This window comes from Sphaeramia orbicularis, unplaced genomic scaffold (assembly GCF_902148855.1).
Source record: "Sphaeramia orbicularis unplaced genomic scaffold, fSphaOr1.1, whole genome shotgun sequence".
Taxonomy (NCBI): domain Eukaryota; kingdom Metazoa; phylum Chordata; class Actinopteri; order Kurtiformes; family Apogonidae; genus Sphaeramia; species Sphaeramia orbicularis.
Window position 1 is genome coordinate 68,515 of NW_021941689.1, and position 7,591 is coordinate 76,105.

Genomic DNA, 7,591 nt, shown 5'->3' on the forward strand with positions numbered 1-7,591 from the left:
AGCTTTCATAACATTTTAAAAACATGTCCATTTTATATTATTCATTAAGGAATTAAGGAAAAACTGTTGAATTAAGCAAAAAAAAAAATCTTCAGTTAAGTAAAAAAACAAAATCTTAAATTTAGCAAAAATCTTGAATTAACAACTTCCATTTTTTTTCTTTGTTTTAGTGCAAAAAATATCATTAAATTATGAAAATATTTACATTTACAAACTATCCTGTAACAATAATATGTGAATAACCTGAACAAATATGAACAACCTGAAATGTCTAAAGAAAATTAAACACAATTTGAACTCTTTTCTGCCTGTTCCTCAGTGTTCAGTGTCTTTGTAGATCTGATCCATAATGCACGTGGAGAAATGAGAAGTGGAGGCAGAATATTGTTAAAATTGCACTGATTTTTCTTAAGAAATTTTAGTTTTTTCAGGTTATTCACATCTTTTTTGTTTGGATAGTTTATAAAAGTCAGTATTTTCATAATTTAATTTTTTTTTCTTTACCCCAAAACAAAGACAAAAATTTGGAGTTGTCATTTTATGTATCATTATGTTATTTTTTACTGGTCCAGCCCACTGGAGATCAAATTTAGCTGAGTGTGGCCCCTCAACTAAAATGAGTTTGACACCCCTGTTCTAGGGGGTTTCAGCAGAACTAAAAAGTACAGTCCAGGAGTTCACACCAGATTAATTTGTGTTTAAGTGCATCATTTTCACATCACTTTGCTCACTCACTTTGGGGTACTCCACTGTAAAACGTTTGAGAACCACTGCGTTAGAGAATGTGGATGGAGGCATTCACCATGCTGCGCGCTGCAGCTGCACAGACTAACTCCAGTGGTTGACACTTTGATTATTCACATGTGGCACAAAACTGTCTTTTCGATGGGGATCACAGGGCGCTTCAGCCTTTCTGTACTCGCTGCGCATTTATCTCATTGTCATGTGATCTTATCATACCTGTCACAGGCAGAACCCTGCTTCGCTGTCTTTGCTCCAGTCCCTATACTCCCCTCCCTCAACCTTAGGCCTTGTCCTTAACAGGCCTTGAACAGACCCTGGATCAGCTGAGGGCCCGTGTGCGGCGATGCTGAGGGAGGTCGCCGTGCGGTCACTGCGCAAAGCCTGGTTGCATTGTGACTCGGAGCTGCAGAATGTGCCATGGTGCATTAGCGCGCTGCCGCCTGGCTGAGCATCAGGCACACACACAGGAGGAAAAAAAAGGAGGAGAGAGAGGATGAGCTAAAGGACGGAGGAAAAGGCAAAAAAGAAGATGATGAGTGTGTGGGGGGGGCAACAGAGGTAGGAGGAGCAGAAGAAGGAAAGAAAATAAGAATGAAACTGAGGAGGAAAGTGACGATATCAGCGCACTCACACAAGCCAAACCCCAAAGCTCAGGTCCTTGTAAGGTACTCATCAAATATCAACGCACATCAAGGCGGCAGGATCATCAGATTTTCCCTCTCTCCGTTCTCTCGCTCTCTTTTCTGTTATGTCACTTTATTCTAACTCTATCTCAGTCTTACCTTCTACCACTCCTTATTTTACTGGTTTATTTGACAGGGTTAGTACACATTAACCCTTTCATGTGTATTCATGGGTTTTGTTGTTCTTTCATTGTTTTGTTTTGTTTTGTTTTGTTTTTACACATATCTTTATTAAAGTTTTAAGACACTACATATCTTTCTGACATGAATTGGTACATTATGTAGATCTCTCCTGAGCATGAACCCCCAGAATCACAAGCCTCTCCATAGTTTTCACACAATTTATCAGTAAATACATGTTTCTGTGCGTCAGAAATTAAACATGTGGTGTCCAGGTAAGTGAACATTTTTGTAACTTCATGAAAAATAGGTTCATAAGATTTTTTTTTTCATTATTATTTTTTTTTATGTTTTTTTTTATTTTTAAATAATTTTATGTATTTATTTATTTTTTATTTATTTTCAGAAGAAAATTTTCAACCGCATTGTTTTTTTCATGCCTAAAGAGGAATAAAAACACTCAGGAAAAAAATTTGATTAAGGTTCTCATAATTCGTGCATGAAAGGGTTAATCAACATTAATCAACAATGCAGCAAAAGATTATTTGTTATCTGTTGTAAACGTACATATCGTTTGCCTCATTGCGTAATTGCCTAAGTCATACACTATATGGACAAAAGTATTGGGACACGTTGAATTCAGGTGTTTCTTTTCTAACAGGGGTCTGGGATACAAAACATAATAGTCTATTGACATAAATATCATTAATCACACTGGAAGAAAATCCAAGGCACTCTCTTTAAACATAAAATGCCTTTATTATATCATGGCATAGTCATATCTAGACCTAATTAGGTCTATACTTTTTGAATCCCTTTTTCCAAAGAGCACCTCAAACAAACTCTTTTTTGGTCCAAGAAGCGTGAACTTGAACTGACATAAATATCATATTGATTATTACTATTGATGTTTAGAGCTGCAACCCATTAATCGACAAGGTGCTTGAAGTCCATGCAAAAGTCACGATTTGATTAATCGAATCAAATGATTGAAGGGAGATATTCTATTGCAGTTTTCCTGAATAAACACCTCTGTTGTCTGGTAATATTTTAGTGACACTGTTTAAAAATGGCTATGGCCGATTAAATTTGTATGTCTGAGTTGGAAAAAAAAAGAAAACAACCCAAATGGGAGTCATCTGAGTGCATTTTCTTTGATAATATAATATAATCTATGAACACAACAAAGGTGTAGTTACACTAGATAGATAGATAGATAGATAGATAGATAGATAGATAGATGAACAGAGATGGATGGATGGATGGATGGATGGATGGATGGATGGATGGATGGATGGATAGATGGATGGACGGACGGACGGTTGGACGGATGAACGGACGATGGATGGATGGATTGGATGGACGGACGGACGGACGGATTAACGATATATAGATAGGTGGATGAATGGCTGATAGACAGATAGACAGTAGACAGATAGATAGATAGATAGATGATATAGATAGATAGATGATAGATAGATAGATAGATAGATAGATAGATAGATAGATAGATAGATAGATGAACAGACGATGGGATGGATGGATGGATGGATGGATGGGGATGGACGGACGGTTGACGGATGAACGGACGATGGATGGATGGATTGGATGGAGGACGGACGGACGGATTAACGATATATAGATAGGTGGATGAATGGCTGATAGATAGATAGATAGATAGATAGATAGATAGATAGATAGAGAGATAGATAGATAGATAGATAGATAGATAGATAGAAGATAGATAGAGATAGATAGATAGATAGATAGAAATATTCTGTTTATTTTTAAATCAACTCTTCCCAACAGTATTCCTCTCCAAACATAAACAAACTTCAGTCAAACATTGAAGCCCAGTTACTTATTTTATTAATGCCAGTGAATAAATCCAACATGAAGTGTCTTTTCCTTCCTCTCTGCTCTGCTGTTGCACTCAAACCTGACAGTTAATTGGTCAGGTTGCATTACCCAATGAAAAGTGTCTCTAGCACCAGCAGTAAAAACAGATGGGATAGAATTGGATGATCTCATGGACCAATGGGAAAGGCCGCCGCCAGGCAACTGGGCCATGATCTCATTTTCATCCTGGCCTTAAGCAGGTTTAGACAGCTCCGATCAGCCTGCTGCTAATCTGCTCTGGACTGACTGATATGACATATCTAATGCGCGCATGCACGCTCCATGCAAACACATTTAGGAGCACATATAGTAGGGCTGTTTTTTTTTTTTGGAAGTATTGAGCATTTAAAGCTACAGCGTCAAAGATTTGCAGGAATTTAACCTTTTGACCTTAATTAAAGACTTAATTAGATTAAAATTAAGCCTTTTAGAGACCTTTAGATATCTCCAGCACCATCTGATACATACAATAAAGACATACTATGATAGACAATTAGGAATATTACATTTTTTTAGGCAGTATGTGTCGATACATGTTTGCAATGAAGGAGCTGCTCTTAAATCTCATTGTACATGTGTATAGTGACAATAAAGGCATTTTTCTATTCTATTCTATTCTATTCTATTCTATTCTATTCTAGACCTAAAAAAAGAATCCCTGGGGCCTCTTCAAATGGTCATACACAGCCTAAACTGATAATAATAATAATAATAATAATAATAATAATAATAATAATAATAATAATAATAATAGATTTTATTTATATAGCACTTTTATTCAAAGTGCTTTACAACACAGCAACACTAAAAGAGTAAAAGCACAGTAAAAACAGATTCAATAAAATAAAATAAACATAAACAGTTCTAAATAAATACAATTCCACTAAAAGCAAAAGAACAAGTTAAGATCAGAGTAACGCCATATGACTCGGAACTAGGGATGTAACCATATGAAAATTTCATATCATGTGACCAAAATTATCACGGTTATCATTATTATCGCGGTATTATTGAAATAGTGCTCAAAATGTTCAAAAAGTACTAATACACACACTGAAATAATTTAACCAAGTTGTATTTAAAAAATAAATAAATAAATGACATAATAGTCACAATGTATCTTCTGTTGCAGAAACATTCAAATATTAACCCTTAGTGGTCTGGGCCTGTTTTGTCTGTTTTTCAGTCCTTTTGATTTTGCTTTTATATACCATATAAACAAATGTTTACTATACCCATGTTTGGGATCTTTTTTTCCAGCACAACTTCATTTATATCATCTGTCTATTATTTTTTCACTTTAACCTACTATAAAACATAAAATGACAAAAAACACAAAAAAAAAAAATATAAAATCCGATTTGAAAAATGTATATAATTTATTGCATAAATAACACACAGATGCTTAACGAACCTTTTCAAAGACTCTAAAAGTGAATATTGGTTCCAAATATTAGTGATAGAAAATCAAAATTGTAATAAATTAAAACTATATTCAAATATTTGACATAAAAGCAGATCTATACATGGGTGTTTTCTCCCTAAAAGTGCGGTAATCAAACACGGTTATCATGATAATTAGAATTTAAACGGTAATACTAACGTCTGCAATTTTACCGCGGTTTATCGTTACCGGTATAGTCGTTACATCCCTACTCGGAACAACACAAACAATTGGACATGGACGAAACCATTATATCAACAGAAGAAGTTGATATGACTGTAACTGATAACTGATGTCACCCACTCATTTGTGGACTTTGATTTTGATAGTGTCAGTGCCATGTTTGCTAGAAGTGACCATATTTGCACAAAGAGATGGAGCTGGGGAAGACTGAGGTAGTTAAAAATGTTTACTGAGCTGTCAATCAAAGCCCATATGACAGACCCCTTACCTGTCCCTTACAGCAGCTCTGCTTTAACTATGCAGAGCTTTAAAAGGCAGGTGAGTATTTGCATTTTAACCCATAAAGACCCAGTGTTACTTTTCTGACAGCTCCCACATCAATTTACCTTTTTTAACTGATTTATAGCCATTTATTCTAATATTATGCTCAGTGTTTTGCATTTTAAGCGAATATCAGGTATTTTCTTGTATTTAATCGTGTAGATGGGCACTCACTCTAACTGTTGATGTCACTGTCTTATAGGCTAATGTATGTGGAAATGACCAAAAATAGTCACTTGCCCAATAAAGGGTTAAGTTTATTGTGTTTTTAACCCTATAACACCAAACGTATAATATTGATAAAGGAGTTTTGAAGCCCTCTACATGAGGGCTCATCAGTGTGACATTTTTTTCTTGAAAAACCTGATGTATACAATTAGATACATGCAATACACAGATAATCCACCAGGGGGAGGAATTCATTCACCAGAAGCCTTTCCAGTGACACTACAAGATTAAATTAATGAGGAAGGAGGCAGAACTTTGCCAATTTTCAAAAGGAATTACCAATTTTTAGACATGTTTGTGTTATTATTTTTATTTCTTTTATTTAACCTTTATTTACCCAGGCAAGCAATTAAAACAGATTCTTATTTACAAATACAGCCTGATCAAAGAGCAATGACTCCTTGGGGTAGGGGGGGGGGCTAAAAGTAAACACAAGGTTAAATAATTACAGAAACAAACAGTTAATAAATAAGTACATTACAAAACAACAGTGAGAAAGGTGAGAGGCAAATACTCAACAGGTGCAACCGTCAGCTAAAATTTGTGTCAGGTACTTATGTTTTGTTTGTTCTAAAATAATAATATCTGAGCATTGAGACCCAATGTATCAAATATGATACAAAATTGAAATTCATACATTGATATTGATTGATATTGAAATTGATATATGAAAAAAAAAAATCTGGGTTGTTCCGAAGGACTAATAAAGGCTCCAGTTTCAAAGAACTGGAACTTTCTGTCAATGATTTAACGGTTCAGGCTTTACAGGGTTAAGGAGTAAACACTCGTAATAGAATAAATATAACAGGACATGAGAAACCAAACCGACCCCCACACTCAGCCCTCGGAAGAAAAAAGTCATGTCGGGGGTCGCTGTCCAGGGATTTGAGCTGAAAGTCAAACATGAAAGAGCTCTACAGCGAGGGCACCTTACAGCTACTCCATGACATGTGACTGAGGTCGAAGAAAGACGCTGGGGCCACAGTGGGGCCATGCTCTGCACTCGCTACCAGACCTTCGACACTCACACATAAACACATGAACACCACACACACGTACTTACCCACTATGTGTCAGTGGAGTAGAAGCATGGTTATGTCGTGGAAATGGTGAAGTCCCGAGGAGCGGGAGCAGCAAAAAGGGGTCCATGGCCTATCCTTGACCCTCTACTGGACTCTGATCAGGTTAACAGATAAGGATGCAAAGACCGACAAAGGAAAACCACAATTAGAGAAATGAACAGACTAGTGATTCATTAAACTTTAACACCGTTGAACCGCTCTCTAAAAATATTAAAGGAGTGATATTTGGCTTTTTAAAATGGAATTATGCATTTTCAAACATTCCCTGTGGTCTACATAAACTGTAAATGCTATCTTGGGTCTGAGTTCTTCATTAATTCGACTCCACAGGTCCATCTTTAATCCTATTTCTGAGTAATGACACCAGAAAGGTTGTTTTGAGCGCTGGCCCTTTAAATGCAAATGAGCCACTTCATGCCCCACCCCCTCCAGGTTGTTGACCGTGCTTTCTGTCCCGTTTAGCTACTTACACCACTCGTTAATACAACCAACAAAAAGAACATTTAGGTAATCGGCTCGAAGTTTGGACATATTTTCAGTTTTTATTACAACCGCTGCTGCTGACAAATAATTATGTCGTACTCAGAGAAATTTTCATTTGAATTCTTGACCTTATATGTGCAAATGTATTAGCGTAACTCAGGGGTGTCGAACGCTTTTTAGTTCAGGGGCCATATTCAGCTAAATTTGATCTGAAGAGGGCCATACCAGAAAAATAATAACCTAATAACCTATAAATAATGACAACTCCAAATTTTTGTCTTCGTTTTAATGTAAAAAAACCCCAAAACAAAACATTAAATTATGAAAATACTTACTTTATAAACAGCCCCCCCCCCCAAAAAACAAAAGAAATTTAAATTAAAAAATGTAAGAAAATTTAGTGC